This window comes from Callithrix jacchus, chromosome 14 (assembly GCF_049354715.1).
Source record: "Callithrix jacchus isolate 240 chromosome 14, calJac240_pri, whole genome shotgun sequence".
NCBI lineage: Eukaryota > Metazoa > Chordata > Mammalia > Primates > Cebidae > Callithrix > Callithrix jacchus.
In genome coordinates this window covers 14880991-14896042 of record NC_133515.1, presented here as the reverse complement: position 1 = coordinate 14896042, position 15052 = coordinate 14880991, and the positions used below count along the sequence as shown (strand labels likewise).

Below are 15052 nucleotides of genomic sequence, written 5' to 3'. Positions count from 1 at the left end.
TGTGAAGGCCACAGGCTTCTCAGTAGGGAGCTGGGGCATCTCTTTGGGCCGCTGCTGCCATGCAATTCATTTGGGAGGAAAGAAATTTAGGTCCACTAAAAAACCACTGGCATATTATGAAGGTAATGGCTAGTAAGAGCTCATCCTGAGTGTGGAAAATTGGAGCCATTCAGCCTTGCAGAAAAGAAGAGTTTTATGTTTCATTCCCAAGTCCGGAGAAAAGAAAACCTTTCCTTTTCTTTCCTCTTTGTTGTTTTTGGCAAGACTCTGTAAGGCTGCAACTCACATGTAAGACACACTGGGCCAAATTTTCAAAGAGCCTCTGTACTTTGCATGTGTTAGATTTTTCATGCCCAGCTACAGCTCTGGGTGGTGGTAGAGTTTGTGGGGTGGAGGGGAGGGTGGGCACAGATGGGCTTTTCACATTTGCTGCCCCACTTTGAATGTGGAAATATACTAACTTTTATGAGATTTGGTTTTCTTAAAAGCAGGGTTCTTTAAGGAGGCTTATACCTTCAGCAGTGCAGTTTTGAAATGAACAGTTCTGAAAATGATAAGGAGATCTGTACCTGTCTGCCTGGATAATGGTAAGAAGGTGGTTCATTGCCTGAAATAGACCTCAGCCAAAAGAGATCTCCAAATTGTCACAGAGCCTGTGTGCGTGAGTGACTTTCAGTTCCTTGCAGGTCATGGAATACCTTTTTCCTAGGTACTCTTTGTCCAGAATTGACCTTCACTGGAGAATGATTAAATGTCTTGGAATTAGTGACTGGATAACAGAAAACCTGAGGGTTTGGTTTATTAGGGGAGATATGTAGATTCCTTTTTCCCCAATGTGATCACAGGTGACTTCTAACTTCCTTGTTTTGGCTCTTTGCCATCTGTATCTGTTAGGATAGGGTAGGTTATGATGTGGTAGAAAAGAACCACCAAAATCACAGTGACTTAAAACAACGAGTTTATTTTTTGCTCTCACTGCATGTCAATTATGGGTTGGGAGGGGGCTTATCTGTCATAGACACTTAGAAACCCAGGGTGATAGAGGTCCCCTCTCTACTTGCTTCCACATCCGCCATAACTAGAGGAATGCAACATGGTGAGGCTCACCCTGGCTCCTAAAGCCTCTATCCAGTAGTGACACCTGTCCCTTCTATTCTTATTGGCCAAAGAAAGTCACATAACCATGCCTAACTGCAAAGCAGTTGGGAAACTGCCCTATGACTACCACATCATCTGTTAGATGTAACTGCACAGGGAAGGGATTTCTCTGTGTCTATGATAATTAATGCTGCTAGCATGAATTTCTCTGCCCCTGACATTTCTACATTGGTAGAAAAAGTGTTGTCACATAGCTTCACAATTGTCTCCATGAGTTGAAACTCTTATATTCTTGGAATTTTATAATACAGCAGCGTCAAGGACTTTTGATACTTTGAAATCCTTTCAGTGACAAGGACTGTGATGAAAATAATAATAATAAATTAAAAACTCACACATGGAGAGAAATACATCCCTTAAGAAGTAGCTTTAACTTCACTTCTTTTTCTTTCAAATGTGCTTTCGAGTTTTAATCAAAGGACAACATATTGTGATCAAATTAACCAACATTTGAGGGATAGGAATTAAGACTCAGAGAAGACAGGTAGAGTAGATTTCTCAAGTCTTTAACATTTCATTTAAAGTCTTTAATTTATATTTTGGGATTTGAAGGTCACCATCACAGACATCACCACCATGACTGCCATCACCACCATTATCCCCACCACCACTACCGACATCATTACCACCACCATCATCACTGTTACCACCACAATCACCCCACCACCATCACTACCACTACCACCATTACCACCACCATCACCACCACCATCCCACCATCACCATCACCACCACTATCGCCACCATCACCATTACCACCATCACCACCACCACCACCACCACCACCATCACTACCACCTCTGCCATCACCACCACCATCACCACCATCACTACCACCTCTGCCATCACCACCACCATCCCCACCACCACCATCACCACTATCACCACCAACACCACCACTATCACAACCATCACCACTACTACCACCATCACCACTGTCACCACCATCACTACCACCATCACTACCATCACCACCATCACTATTACCACCACCACCATCACCACCACCATCACCACCACCACCACCATCACCACCACCATCACCACCATCATCATGACCATCACCAGTATCACCACCACCATCACTACCATCACCAGTATCACCACCACCATCACCAGTATTACCACCACCATCACCACCACCAACGCCACCATCACCACCACTACCAGCATCACCACCATCACCACCATCACCACCACCACCACCATCACCATCACCACCACTACCAGCATATCACCACTGTCACTGCTACCCCCACTACTGCCACCATCACCATCACCACTCATACCACCATCTATCACACACTCCTGTGACCCATATAATATTTCTTTTCAGACCACCATGGGGACCATAAAATTAGGTAAGATTTTTAGCAATTAAATTTGTTTTTCCTACACATTTTATAATCCAAGAATTAAAAAGGTTTATGGCAGAAAATTGGCCATTCAGAACTGTCTTAGGGACTGGGTTTAGACTAAACTTGTCTTTCTCATTCTTTGTGTTTTTCATTTTTCAATATTCTTCTCTCTTCCTTTAAACTTGAAAGAGAACCAAAGCTCAAAAATGCTACACTTCGTAACATAGAGAGGCTGTGTGTACTGCAGCACTAATTCCTTCCCTATTTAAACCACTTGGGGGTGTCCCTTTGTAGGCTAAAGATGTGGCCAGGATTTCTAAAGGAGGAGCTTTTTTTTTTTTTTTTTTTCTGCCAAATTCTGCCAATCAGCAAGGGGAAGTTAGAAGGACCACTTGAAAGTAGAGTGACACATTCACCAAATTGGTGTGATTTGGTGGAATCATCTTTGGCAGATGTCACGTTATGAATTCACCTGTCTTTGATTTGGGTCTGATGCTCCAGGCCTCTGGGAACAGTGCTCAGAATGGGCTTGGAGGTCATTCCCGTTGCTTACTGAGCTGTAGAGGTTAAGGTTGTGTTGTTTCCTCTGGCTTATGTGAGGAGTGATGGCATCTTGGACCCCTGCTATGGCCTGTGCAGTTTTAACAACCCTTAGCAAGGCTTCTAGGCATTTGCATCTTTAACATCCATGCAGGCTAGGGTAGCAGCAGAGAAGTGAAAATAGGGAGATTCTGGCCCATGGGTTAAAGCCGGAGAGCTTTACCCTTCACCCTTCGAATATTAATAAGACAAGGATGCTATCAAATTACCAGTCCTGGCTCCAATTGAATATTTGCCAAGAATCCCATGCTCCCACCTCACATAATACATTTATTTTCCTTTTGGGAATTTGTTTTCTGAATCAGTTTACTTCTCTGTGGTCCAATAATCACCAAATGGAATTTGCTCCATCTTTCATCCTTCATCATTAGGGGAAAAATACAGTATCTTTTTCTGGCAAGGAATAAATATCTCAAAATGAAAGGCAATATTTAGTGACCAAAAAAGCCCCCAAACCCTCAAGAGTACAACTTTTCTGATGAATCAGAACTGGAAGTGATTAAGGGCTCAGTGCATTAAAACAATGAGCACCCACGTCCATTTCTCCATTTCTTAGGAAAATCAAACATTGTCTTTTAAGTAAGTGGAGGCTGCTTAACCAAACTCTTCAACTGAGCCATAGATAAGTGCATGGCGTGGTTTGAGGAAACATGTAGAGGAAATTAAAAATATTTATTTTATTGAACTAATAGCTGTCTCTGCAGGAGATTAAAGTAGCAATTGAGCCCGTAACTACAAGACAGATACTATTCCGAAGTTTAGTTTCTATTAATTTAGCTCCTAACTGTTGACTTCGACTTGAATAGAAGTTCGACATTGTAGCTTACTAAATGCTAGGAGTGTTTCTTGACTATAAAATGGGGTTGCCTCAGATGGTATTTTTAGATAAAAATGTGCTTGGAAAAAAAATGTACTTGGTTTGATTATTTGAATTACTGGAGTTTTTTAAAAATCTATTTAGAATTTGAAATTCCTGTGAATCTAGGTTGGCTAAAAATTTGTTGTGTTGTGGAGTATTGTGATTTTAAGACCATATATTTTGGTCTTGCGAGTTTGGGAAGTTCCTTATGCCATTTTACAATGCATTTCATAAGAAAACATTTTTTGAGGCATTACTTAGAAATCAGGGCTTGCTAGCTATTTTCATTTTAGGTTACTCCCTCTTAGCTACTCCGATCAGAGCATACTATTAAAGCTTGCTGGTATTCAGCTTACCATTAGAATCTTCTTCGTAGATGTACAACTGTAGTGCCTATTTAATTTTCATTTTGGATTTACAAAGGAAGGGATATTTGGAATGCAAACCATTGCACTGACATGGCTATGGCTCAGGAGGCAGATAGTAGCAACAGAAATAGTTAAGTTTTAATGAGTGCTTACTAAGTGCTGTGTTCCAGATAATAAGCTAAATGTCCATTATTTTGTGTGGATACAGAAACCCTATTTTGTAACTACAATTACCATCACTTTGGAGGTAGGAAATTGACAACTCAGAGAGGATACCTAGCTTTCCCACTGGCCCCTAACCAGCAGTGGCAGAATGGTATACTCCTGACATTCACGACTGGGTCTTGCCACCAAATACAGGGGACCTCTGTTACAACAGGCAGCAGCCCGGGTATTTCACTGTGATCTTAAAACTCTTGGGATGAAAGGTGACAAATGCAAGGCTCCATTCCCATTCTCCTCCACTTGGTAGAAATGCTCCTGCAAAACAACCATGCATTTCAAGCAGGCTTTCCGTGGAAAAGCTAGTGTGGGCACACGCTCAATTCAATTCCCAGGGTACTTTCTCACAGAGCTTCTTCCACAAGATTACAAAGAAAGACTGGGAACCTAGCCCATTATTATTAACATTTCTACAAAGTTATTCTGGCTTCTTTCAGGACCATATCAGTTTCAAAGATCACTGTTGGGGTGGGAGCAACTGAAGTTGAAATAGTCTGAATGTTAAATGTAGCCTTGCAGCGGAAACTTTTCTTCGGAGTTGAAAAGTCAGTGGAATATTCATAGAAACGTAATATGAGCATGAGATATCAAGTCAGTGTTAAAACTTTGTTTCAAGCCATATTTGCTGTTTGTTAAACTGGCTTCTCAGGGACTGGCTGGGGGATAAGGTAAGAAGACGAGTGGGTTGGGTTCCTGCATGCCTTGAGAAAGGTCTGGAGGTTGGGGCTCCCCTTCCCCGTGGAGGGGGATCTTTCATCCATAGGACTTAAGATTTTGAGGGGTAGTGGTAATGGAGTCCAGCCCTTCCTGATCTGGGTGGACCATCTCTGACTCAGATATGAATCTCATTTCTTTATTTTGCCACCTGTGTTGTGCATGAGGTACAAACTGTAGAGGTATCCATCGAAGATCATGGTGTGGTGTTTTGAGAGTACAGAAGTGGCACGATTTGCATTTTCTTTGAAAGTCTCCTGACCAAGGTATTGATTTTTAAAAATCATGGAGGTATAGACCCAGATGGACATCATCTTAAAATTCTGGAATTATACCATAAAACTAACCAAAGGGATCAAAAACTGATGACCTAAATTTCCCTTCAAGAATGAACAAATCTCTCTCATTTTTTTCCCCCAGGAACTCTACTCATCTGTAGTTAATCTAAGAATTAACATTTAGCAAATTACTGCCTCAGTGTCTTAAATGAGGTATGTGCCTGGTGGCTCTGTTGATTAGAACCTTGTGCTAATGAGGTCATGGGTTCAGTCCTCAAGAGGGCTGCTTCATTCATTGTGGTCCCCCTCCAAGCCCCAGTCAGATCTCCAAATGGCCACTGGTCACAAATGGCCTTCTGGGAAAGAATCAACAAAATTTTTTTACCATTTATGGTAAAAACAACTCAAAGCAGATGACTTGAGTTAATTTGGAATATGACAATGATCCTATGGGGTAACAAAATGGTACCCTAGAGGCTGTAAGGACTTCTTGCAGACTGTGCCAAGTGCCACACTTACTGGGGGTGGCTTCCTTGCTGGGAAAATTGATTGATGTGTGTGGGAGATTTCAATCCTCCCAGTTAAAGGGGAGTGCCATCTAATGACAGTAGGAGGCTGAATGCTTATTGAAAATGCAGACTCAGAGGGACTGCATTTTGTTGTATTTTGTTGAATTTTATTGAATTTTCACTAGTCACTTATCTAAAATAGGAATCATTTTGGGCTTTCTGATTAACATTGAAGTATGCAACCCACGGGACCATTTCTGTCATTGCCAGGCCACTCCAACCATTTGTCTCCAGCTGCCAGGAGGCATAGTAGCTGGGAGCACTCAGAGTGAGGGTGATTCTCATTCTCATGTATTCTCTCCATTTTCCACTCCCAGCCCTCCCTCAGAAACCACTTTTTCAGGTCCTGTTCCAATGCCAAATGTCTCCCAACCATGACTGGATGCGCTGATATCCTCTGAGGCCATTTCTTCGATTTAGGGAAGACTAATGCCCAATGAGCTCCGCTGGCTTCTTTCAGTTACCAAGAACCCCTTTTCCAGGTCAGACGCCAGTTCTTTTTTTTTTAATTTTTAAAAAATTTTAATCACTATACCCCTTTCACCTACCAGAGTGCTTTGTGTATAGTAGGAGTTGAATAAATATGTGTTGGATGAATGAGTGAGCAGATTAAAGAACCAAATGTAGAACTCGTTCAATTTAGATGAGGATAATTTTTTAATGTCATAATTTTCTTGTGTTTTTTTTTTACAAAGTGTATGTGATTATTGAAAATGACTTAGAAAGTAGAGAAGAACAAAATTTAGAAAATATAAATCACTTGTAATGCTATCTCTTAGAGATAACCTTCCTTGCCATTTTGGAGTGCATGATACCTATATTCATATCTATCTATCTATCTATCTATCTATCTATCTATCTATCTATTATATATACGGAACTCTTGACAGTATGTGTCATTATGTAATATTTTTATTCATTATATTAAAATGCTTTGCATGATATTATATATCTTCCACATTATCATTAAAAATTTTTTAGAGCATTTCATTGCATGACTGTACTTCATCTTAATCAGTTGCATATTAAAATATACTTGTAGCTAAAATGTTTTACATAACTTTATTTCTTTGGGATAAATTTCTATAAGAGAAATTGCCTGGTGCCATGGTTTTCTAATTTAGTATGTGTTGACAAGGTATTAATTGAAGAGGGCCACCCATTGTCATTCCTACTTGCAAAAATCTGGCACACCACCACTCTCCTCTTTTGCCAAACAGTGAGTATTATCATTCTTTTAAATAGTTTCTAATTATTTCACAGGCAAAAAGTATATCAGTGTTCTTATATTTTGCATTTCTTTTACTAATAGTGAAACTGAGGTTTTAAAAAGTCTGGTAATTTTAATGTCTTCTTTGAAATTGTCAATAAATGTCCTTTAAGACCTATATATTTGGGAAGGCAGTATACTTACCCCTTTCTGTTTCATAGGGCTGTTCTAAGAATTTGTTGAAGGAATCTCTTTGAATATGTTTGAAATCTACAAAGCAGTACACAAATGTATTGATCAAATGTGTGACCTGTTAGGGGAAGGATCAGGAAGAATGGTCTCTACTAACAAATGAGCTGAGTACTGGGTGAGGGCTTGGGTAAGATTTGTTGGAGGAGGGACAGGAGAGGCACCTGTATAGAAAGGGAAAGAGGCCTTTTGCCAAGAGATTTGTGACTTTGGGAAGGTCTCTGTAAATAGACAAAGTCAGAAGCAATACAGGGACTGGCAGCTGGAAATGAGAGCCAATGAGAAAGAGCAGGGAACAAGACAGGTGAGAGGAACTGCAGAAAATAAAAGAGACTGAGTGGGAGCAGGAGACATCTCAGATGTCCCAAAACCACCAGTGGAGAAGAGAAAAAAATGGCAGTGCCACTTCTCTGAAGACTCACCAGTAGGCCAGTGTAACCAGTGTCACCAGCATAGCAGGTGTGTTCAAAAACAGACAGGGAAACAGTGCCACTGAAGTCAAGTGTGGTCCCATGGCCACAGGATGCCTGCGCTTTCCAATGAGTCCCTGGAGGGCATGCAAAATAGGTAATTCGATAAAGACAAAATATAGCACTGAAATTTCCCTGGCAAATATATGATCCCACTTATGTAAAATGATATATGAGATATGTGTAGTATATATAATATATATGCTATATAACGTATTAGATATGTATTTATGTATTTTATTTTATTATTATTATTTGAGGTGGAGTCTTGCTCTGTTGCCCAGGATGGAGTGCAGGGACATGAACTCAGCTCACTGTAACCTCTGCCTCCCGGATTCAAGCAATTTTCCTGCCTCAGCCTTCCAAGTAGCTGGGATTATAGGTGCATGCCACCATGCCTGGCTAATTTTTGTATTTTTAGCAGAGACAAGGTTTCACCATGCTGGCTAGGTTGGTCTCGAACTCCTGACCTCATATTATCAGGTGATCCACCTGCCTTGGCCTCCCAAAATGCAGGGATTACAGGTGTGAGACATCACAGTCTGCTTATTCTTTATATATTATACATGGATATAGGCATATGCATGCATGCCCTTGGTATTCTTGAAATAGTGGTAATTCAGTGGGATAGGGAGAAATAATTATATTTGCTTTTATTCACCTTTTAGAAGTATTGTCTTGTTTGTTACAGTAAGTACATATTACTTTTCTAGTTGAAAACAGAAAAATTAAAGGAATATAAACTATGCGGTGAGTGTTGCTTGCCATCATCCACTCCGCAACACACAGGGTGGGGAATTCATGAGGTAATGGGAGCTAAAGTTCTAGGCCATCATTGGAGCCCAGGCTCACTCTGGCAGGGGAGTTCCAGGGACCATCTGACAGTCACACCTGGGTTTCTCAGGGCACCAGGCTTATCACCATCTTACACTTAGATAAGGGGACACTCAGGTGACAAGGGGAAGCCGTACCTCCTTGGCAGGAAGAACCCTGACCAGCAGGTGGGACATTTCCGTGGGCTGGGAGCAAACACAGGTCTTCCTGTCAGATCAGGCGAGGTTGACTACCTTGCAGAGGGGAGGCACTGATTAATTGCAGGGGAAGGAATTTGAGCTTGGAACCAGGTGCGGTGGCTCATGCCTATAATCCCAGCACTTTGGGAGGCTGAGGCGGGCAGATCACCTGAGGACAAGAGTTTGAGACCAGCCTGGCCAACATGGTAAAACCCTACCTCTCCTAAAAATACAAAAATTAGCTGGGCATGGCAGTGTGTGCCTGAAATCCCAGCTCCTTGAGAGGCTGAGGGAGGAGAAGCCCTTGAATCCGGGAGGCAAAGATTGAAATGAGCCAAGATTGCACCTTTGCACTCCAGCCTGAGTGACAGAATGAGACTCTGTCTCAAAAACAAAAACAAAAAGAAAGAAAGAATGTGGGCTTGGTGGAGGAGGGCAAAACCTTTCTTCTTCAGCTCAAGGGCTGCTGTTGCAGGACTGGATGGGGTTTTATGTTGCTATATAGAAGGTGAGCTGCTTTGAGGCAAAACTCTGTTTCCTGTGTCCTTCATTGGCCAGGTACTGTGCTGGGGCTTGAAGTGCAGCAACAAGGCTGAGGTGACCTCTGCTCTCCTGAAGATCACAGTCAAGCTGAGGAGACAGATGGTACAAGAGATCCCAGACCAACAGAGTGTCACCACACGTGGCAATGATGGCTCCATAGAAAACCCACTAGGCATGAGGGTGAAGATCAGGGCTGGGACTGCTTTGGACTAGAGCCACTCTCTGGCAGGTCCTTCTGAGCAGAGAACATTTCAGGAGAGTCAAGGCTGAAGTGGAGGGGCTGACAGGTGAATAGCGGGATGAAGGAGGCCCAGGAGGTGGGCCTGGTGCATGTCCTGTGCATCTGCAGAGCCATAAGCTGGGCTGCTGGGTCAGGTGGTTGCCAGAGGATGGCTTCCTGTTCAGGAGTTTGACTCTCTCCCAAGTGCAAAGGCTAAGTAGTGTGCTCAGAAATCCAACACAATGATGGAGCACCTCTGCCTCCACTTAGCGCCTAATACAAATGTGCCGAATGAGCGAAAAATAAATACAGAGTGTATGGATGCTGCATATTCAGAAACATTCCATTTTATTTTATTTTTAAACCTTGGTTTTGACTTCTATTATATAAAAAGTCACTTCCATTTAGATTTGTTTTTGCTGCAAGACCAAGCTACAGTAGGGAGAATAGGGTCTGGTGTTTAGTCACATGCCTGCAGCTAGAGGGAAGCAGGTTGAGATGCCCTCCCGCTGCCTGGACTTCCCAAAGTGCTTTCTCAAACCAATGTCCCCTTTGTCATCACACGGCATGCTGGGCTGAGCAGGTATTCATATTGTCTCCACTTTGAAAATAAGAATGCAGAGCCTGGGAGAAGGGAAAAGACTTGGCAAGGTCTCTGGAACAAGTGACTATGTTCTGGCGAGCTTTCTGTGAGCCCAAGACAAATGGTGGCCACGTTCAGAATCATTTGGGCTCCGACCAGTGGCTTCAGAGGCCTTTGTTGGAGGAGTTTGTGGTAAGCAGGAAGCAGCTTAGGGGTGGCCCTGATAGACTGTCCATACCCCTTACCACTTCCACGCTGTTGAGCCCTTGGTTGATGTCTGTTCAGCAGGTGGACGGGAGACTCGACCTCCCCAGTCCCACTCTGTGCCCACTGGGTGTCCACATCCTAAACTTAGGATTCTGAAGTCCTGAGGTTGGGGCAGGGGCCAAAAAGATTAATGGAAGTTTTGGCTTTCTCTCCCTGTCCCTATGCTGAAATATTTGTGTCTGTAATGATTCTGGATGTGGTATCTGTCTACCAATGAGCAACTTGGTCCCCTGCCATCCTGAAGCCCAGCTTCCTCCTTGAACTTGTTTCCAAGGGAGTCTACTGTGATCACTAGGCTCACCCCTTATCATGTGACATTCATTTAGATGTGTCCACATTTGGGGCCACGTGTGTGACATTCAGACTAGCTGGCGTAGACCTTCAACCACCTTCCATTCTATGTTTCCTGACAGGATTCCACTGGCAATTCTTTGGAGCAAAACGATACCTTTGCCACTTAATCATCAGCATTTGGAATACAGTTTCTCTTGTCTGAGCTTGAACTGAAAGAACCCACAGTCTGTGAGTTCTCGCCATTTAGAAAAATGGCAGCTGCCGTTAAGATGTGAACTTGGCATTTGAAATCAGCAGAGAACGAGGAGTTAGTGTGAGGTAAAGAGACAAACAGGATTTGGAGATGTGGAGGGCTGGGTTCCACCTGCTTTTCACTTGCTGTCATGGGACTTTGGAGTGGACAATTTTTGTGATCTCACTAAAGCCCATTTTTATCACCTTTTAAATGGGGGATAATACCATATACCTCATAATATATTGGTGAGGATTAAAAGAGAAGAATTAAAATACCTGGCACATAAGAAACACTCAAGAAAGATTAGTTTCTCTTCCCCTTTACTCTTAATCATTTAATTAATCATTCCACAAATAGAACATCTTTCAGAATAGACTCCTACCATTTGCTGTTGATGGGACATCCAAAGGGATGTGCAGTTCTTTTGTTTGGTGTATAGTAAGTTGACTTTGCACTTTAAAAGGGGAAAAAGGAAACCTCTGGTACCTCAACAATGAGCCTTTTAAAGTCTGCGCTGGGCACCATTCTCAAAGAATATTCTATTAATATACTTTCCTATAAATGGAGCTCTACTCATCAAATATATATAAGTTAGTGGCCTTCAAAGTCAGAGCAGTGCTTGGCAAGCCTGAGGATGTTTCCCACGAGTGCTGTGGGATGGCATAGGCAGGGGATACCCTTTAATTTTGTGACATGGTTTAGGGGGGTGCCAGCGTGAGGTACTCTTGGCATGGTTTCTTCCAGCTCTGGGCCTGATCTGGGACTTGTCAGGACTCCACACATCCCATCCTTGCAGGTGACTCTCTTTGAAGTCCATGGGTGCTCTTTGAATGGAAAACGCACACAACGGGGTGTTGATGCCAGTAAGAATCAGGCCTGATGTATGTGAGGAATAAAGGTGCTTCTCACCCCAAATATTAGCCCTTTAACCCAGAAACTATAGTTTGATCATTAAATAAAAGAGCACTCTCCTCCCCTCAAAAAAACCCACAATCTACCACCAAAGCTCTACCATCTATTTGCTCTGGGGATGATAAACCTGCTAATTGCTGGAGAGTTTTAAGTAAGCAACAGATATAGACAGTATTGGGCTGTGTTTTTATTTTAAATATATCAATAGAATAAACATTCTCAATTCCAGGGCAACTTGCTAAATGAAAAAAAAATAAACATTACTTTCTTTGGAAATATCACTCATCCGGCGTGATAATTTAGAAAAATATCTCTATTAGAGATAGTTAGAGACTTTTTTTTTTTGGTTGAAAATGCAATCGCCAATGGAGCGCAGAGCTGTGATTTGTAGACAGGTTAAGTAAATTAAATCACTCACTGTCTTTTTTTTTCCAATGGCTTTAAAAGTTAAAGGTAATTTGCAAAGAAAATGCTCAGTTTGAATTGGTTTGTAATATCTGTTAATGATCTTTAAAAAAATCCACTTATTCACAATTCTGTCCCTGAGGGAATTCCAATGTGCTATCAGAAAAAATTTCTAAAGTCTGAAATGTCATTAGCTAGTGATTTCTTTGAAGTAAAAAGCCCCGAAAAAAATAAATTATATAAGGTATACAAGCGCACAGGACAATCACTTTGATGAATAATATCTCTCTTTTTTTATAATGTTTCATACCTAAAAATGCAACAATTGAAATTCAAGCTGGTAAATTATAGAGCCGTCTTTTGAATTACCTCAGTGTAGGCATGCCTTCTGTTTATTTCTCACATATATTGAGTTATTCCATATATTTGTAGATTGTTGATATAAAAACAGTAGCGTTAGGAACAGTTTTGATTATAGTCATTGTATTTACCTTTTGGAAACACAAGATGTTGCCATCCAGGGATTAAAACAATAGCCTGTTTCAATATCGCATCCTGGATCCCAGAGCCAGGCCGGTGAATGGAGGTGCAAATGCTACTCAGCCCAGGAGAGTTGTTCAATATTAGATAACAGAGCCATGAAATACTACACCAAAGGGAAAATTTTCTTCCTGACCCCAGCTGGTGATCAGTTTTTGCCTGGAAGCAGGGGAGTCTTTGTAATACAATATTTGTCAATGTTGCTGGTTTGGCTGCTATAAATAATGAATTTTTTTGGTGAGGGGAGTATGGGATGAGTTGGATTTTACTAAACTGTTGGCTACAGGTTAATATACATTTCATTTTAAAAAAAAGTATTTCTTATAGCCAGACTAAATTTGTTACCTTTTGATCCCATTTTATGCAAGGCTAGAAATATATGAGCCTCCAGCAGGCTCGTCATTATTGTCATTATTTTATACATTGGACCTTCAGCTCCATCTCTCTCTCTCTCTCTCTCTCTCTCTCTCTCTCTTTCTCTCTCTCTTTTCTTTCTCCTCTCTATGCATTACTCAACTCTTAGCTAAATTGCAGAGGGTCCCAGTTTCATTCATTCTCCCTCACAGGGAAGGCATTCTCTTCTTCTTCTTCTTCCTCCAGCTGCATGAAAATCATATGCGTGATTTTTCCTGTTTCCTGCTCTGTAGCTGACATCAGGGGAGCAAACCGAACACAGGTAAGAGCGAGCTTGGTTAGCAAATTAAAAATTGGTTGATTGTTATGAAGACATTCTATATTTTTTTATTCCCTTTACTTCAAGGAAAATGGAAATCAACATTTGAAACTTTTAAATGGAAGCTTTCTTGGGGTTCCACATATGGAAGACTGCAAATATCAGGAGTGTGTCACTCCATAAATTAATCTGGAGTGGCCATATGCTTTGACCGCCTCCCAGGACAAGAAGGAGAATGTGGCCAACACTCCTGAAGGCCCCTTTCCCCTCAAAGATAACCACTGGCCTGACTCCTGACACCATACCTTTGCTTTGCTTCTTTTGAACTTCATATAAATGGAATCATATGGTAGGTATTTTTAAAATTTCATCTTTATTGTGATAAGAACATTAAACATGGATAGGTGTTCTTTTGTCTATCTTCATTCTCTCAACATTATTTTTGTGACCTATATGTTGTTGGGTAAACTAGTAGCATATTTTCTTTGTTTTATTTTCTTCCCTTCTATCAGTAATATAGCACAATTTATTATTTATGTATTTATTTTGAGACAGGGCCTCTCTGTCACCGAGGGTGGAGTGCAGTTGCATGATCTTGGCTCACTGCAGCTTTAATCCCCTTGGCTCAAGTGATCCTCCCACATCAGACCCAGGTTAGTTGGGACTACAGGCTCCTGCCCCCATGCCCGGCTAATTTTTTTTTGGTTTTTTTTTTTGTAGAGACAGGATTTTGTCATGTTGCTCAGGCTGGTCTCAAACTCCTGGACTTAGGTGATCTGCTTTCTTTGGCCTCCCAAAGTGCTAGGATTATAGGCATGCACCACTGTGCCCAGCAGTTTATCCATTTTGTTCTTGGTTAGCATTTGAGTTGTTTTGAGTTTTAGGCTATTTTCAGAGAGTTCTCCTGGAAGCTTTCTTGTGCACATCTTCTGTGCTTGTGTATACGCATTATGGTTAGTGTATAAATAGACTAAAGGGGAAGTTACCAAATTGTAGGGCATGATTATGCTCAACTTTAATAAATAATGCCAATGCCAAACAGTTTTCCAAAGAGATTGTGTCATTTTCCACTCTTACCAGCAGTGGGTGATGCTCTACATCCCTGCTAGCTAGCACTTGGCATTCTCAGTCTTTTTGATTTTGGTCATTTTGGTGGTATGTATAGAGTCTCATTGTGGTTTTAATTCCATTTTCCTGGATTATTAGTACATTGAGCATCTTTTTCATGTATATTGGCTATTTAGATATTCTCTTTTGTAAATGGTCATATTAAATCTGTTTTTTCTATTGGAGTTTTCATCTTTTCTCATTA

The 15052-nt window shown here is 41.4% G+C and overlaps 1 long non-coding RNA gene across 24 annotated transcripts in view; it reads left to right on the top strand.

Annotated features, from left to right (window-relative positions):
• LOC103787793 (uncharacterized) overlaps positions 1-15052 on the top strand; it is a 118815-nt gene that overhangs the window by 26799 nt on the left and 76964 nt on the right. For 6 of the 24 annotated variants that reach the window (XR_013526367.1, XR_013526352.1, XR_013526368.1 and 3 more), the window contains exons 2-7: positions 6444-6608; positions 7265-7345; positions 9627-11293; positions 13668-13743; positions 13828-14089; positions 14296-14393. This is a non-coding gene — a long non-coding RNA (uncharacterized LOC103787793). Of the gene's footprint in view, positions 1-6443; positions 6609-7250; positions 7346-9626; positions 11294-13667; positions 13744-13827; positions 14090-14291; positions 14394-15052 lie in introns of all 24 variants that reach the window. The other 18 variants (XR_013526366.1, XR_013526369.1, XR_013526370.1 and 15 more) reach the window with 13 other exon arrangements.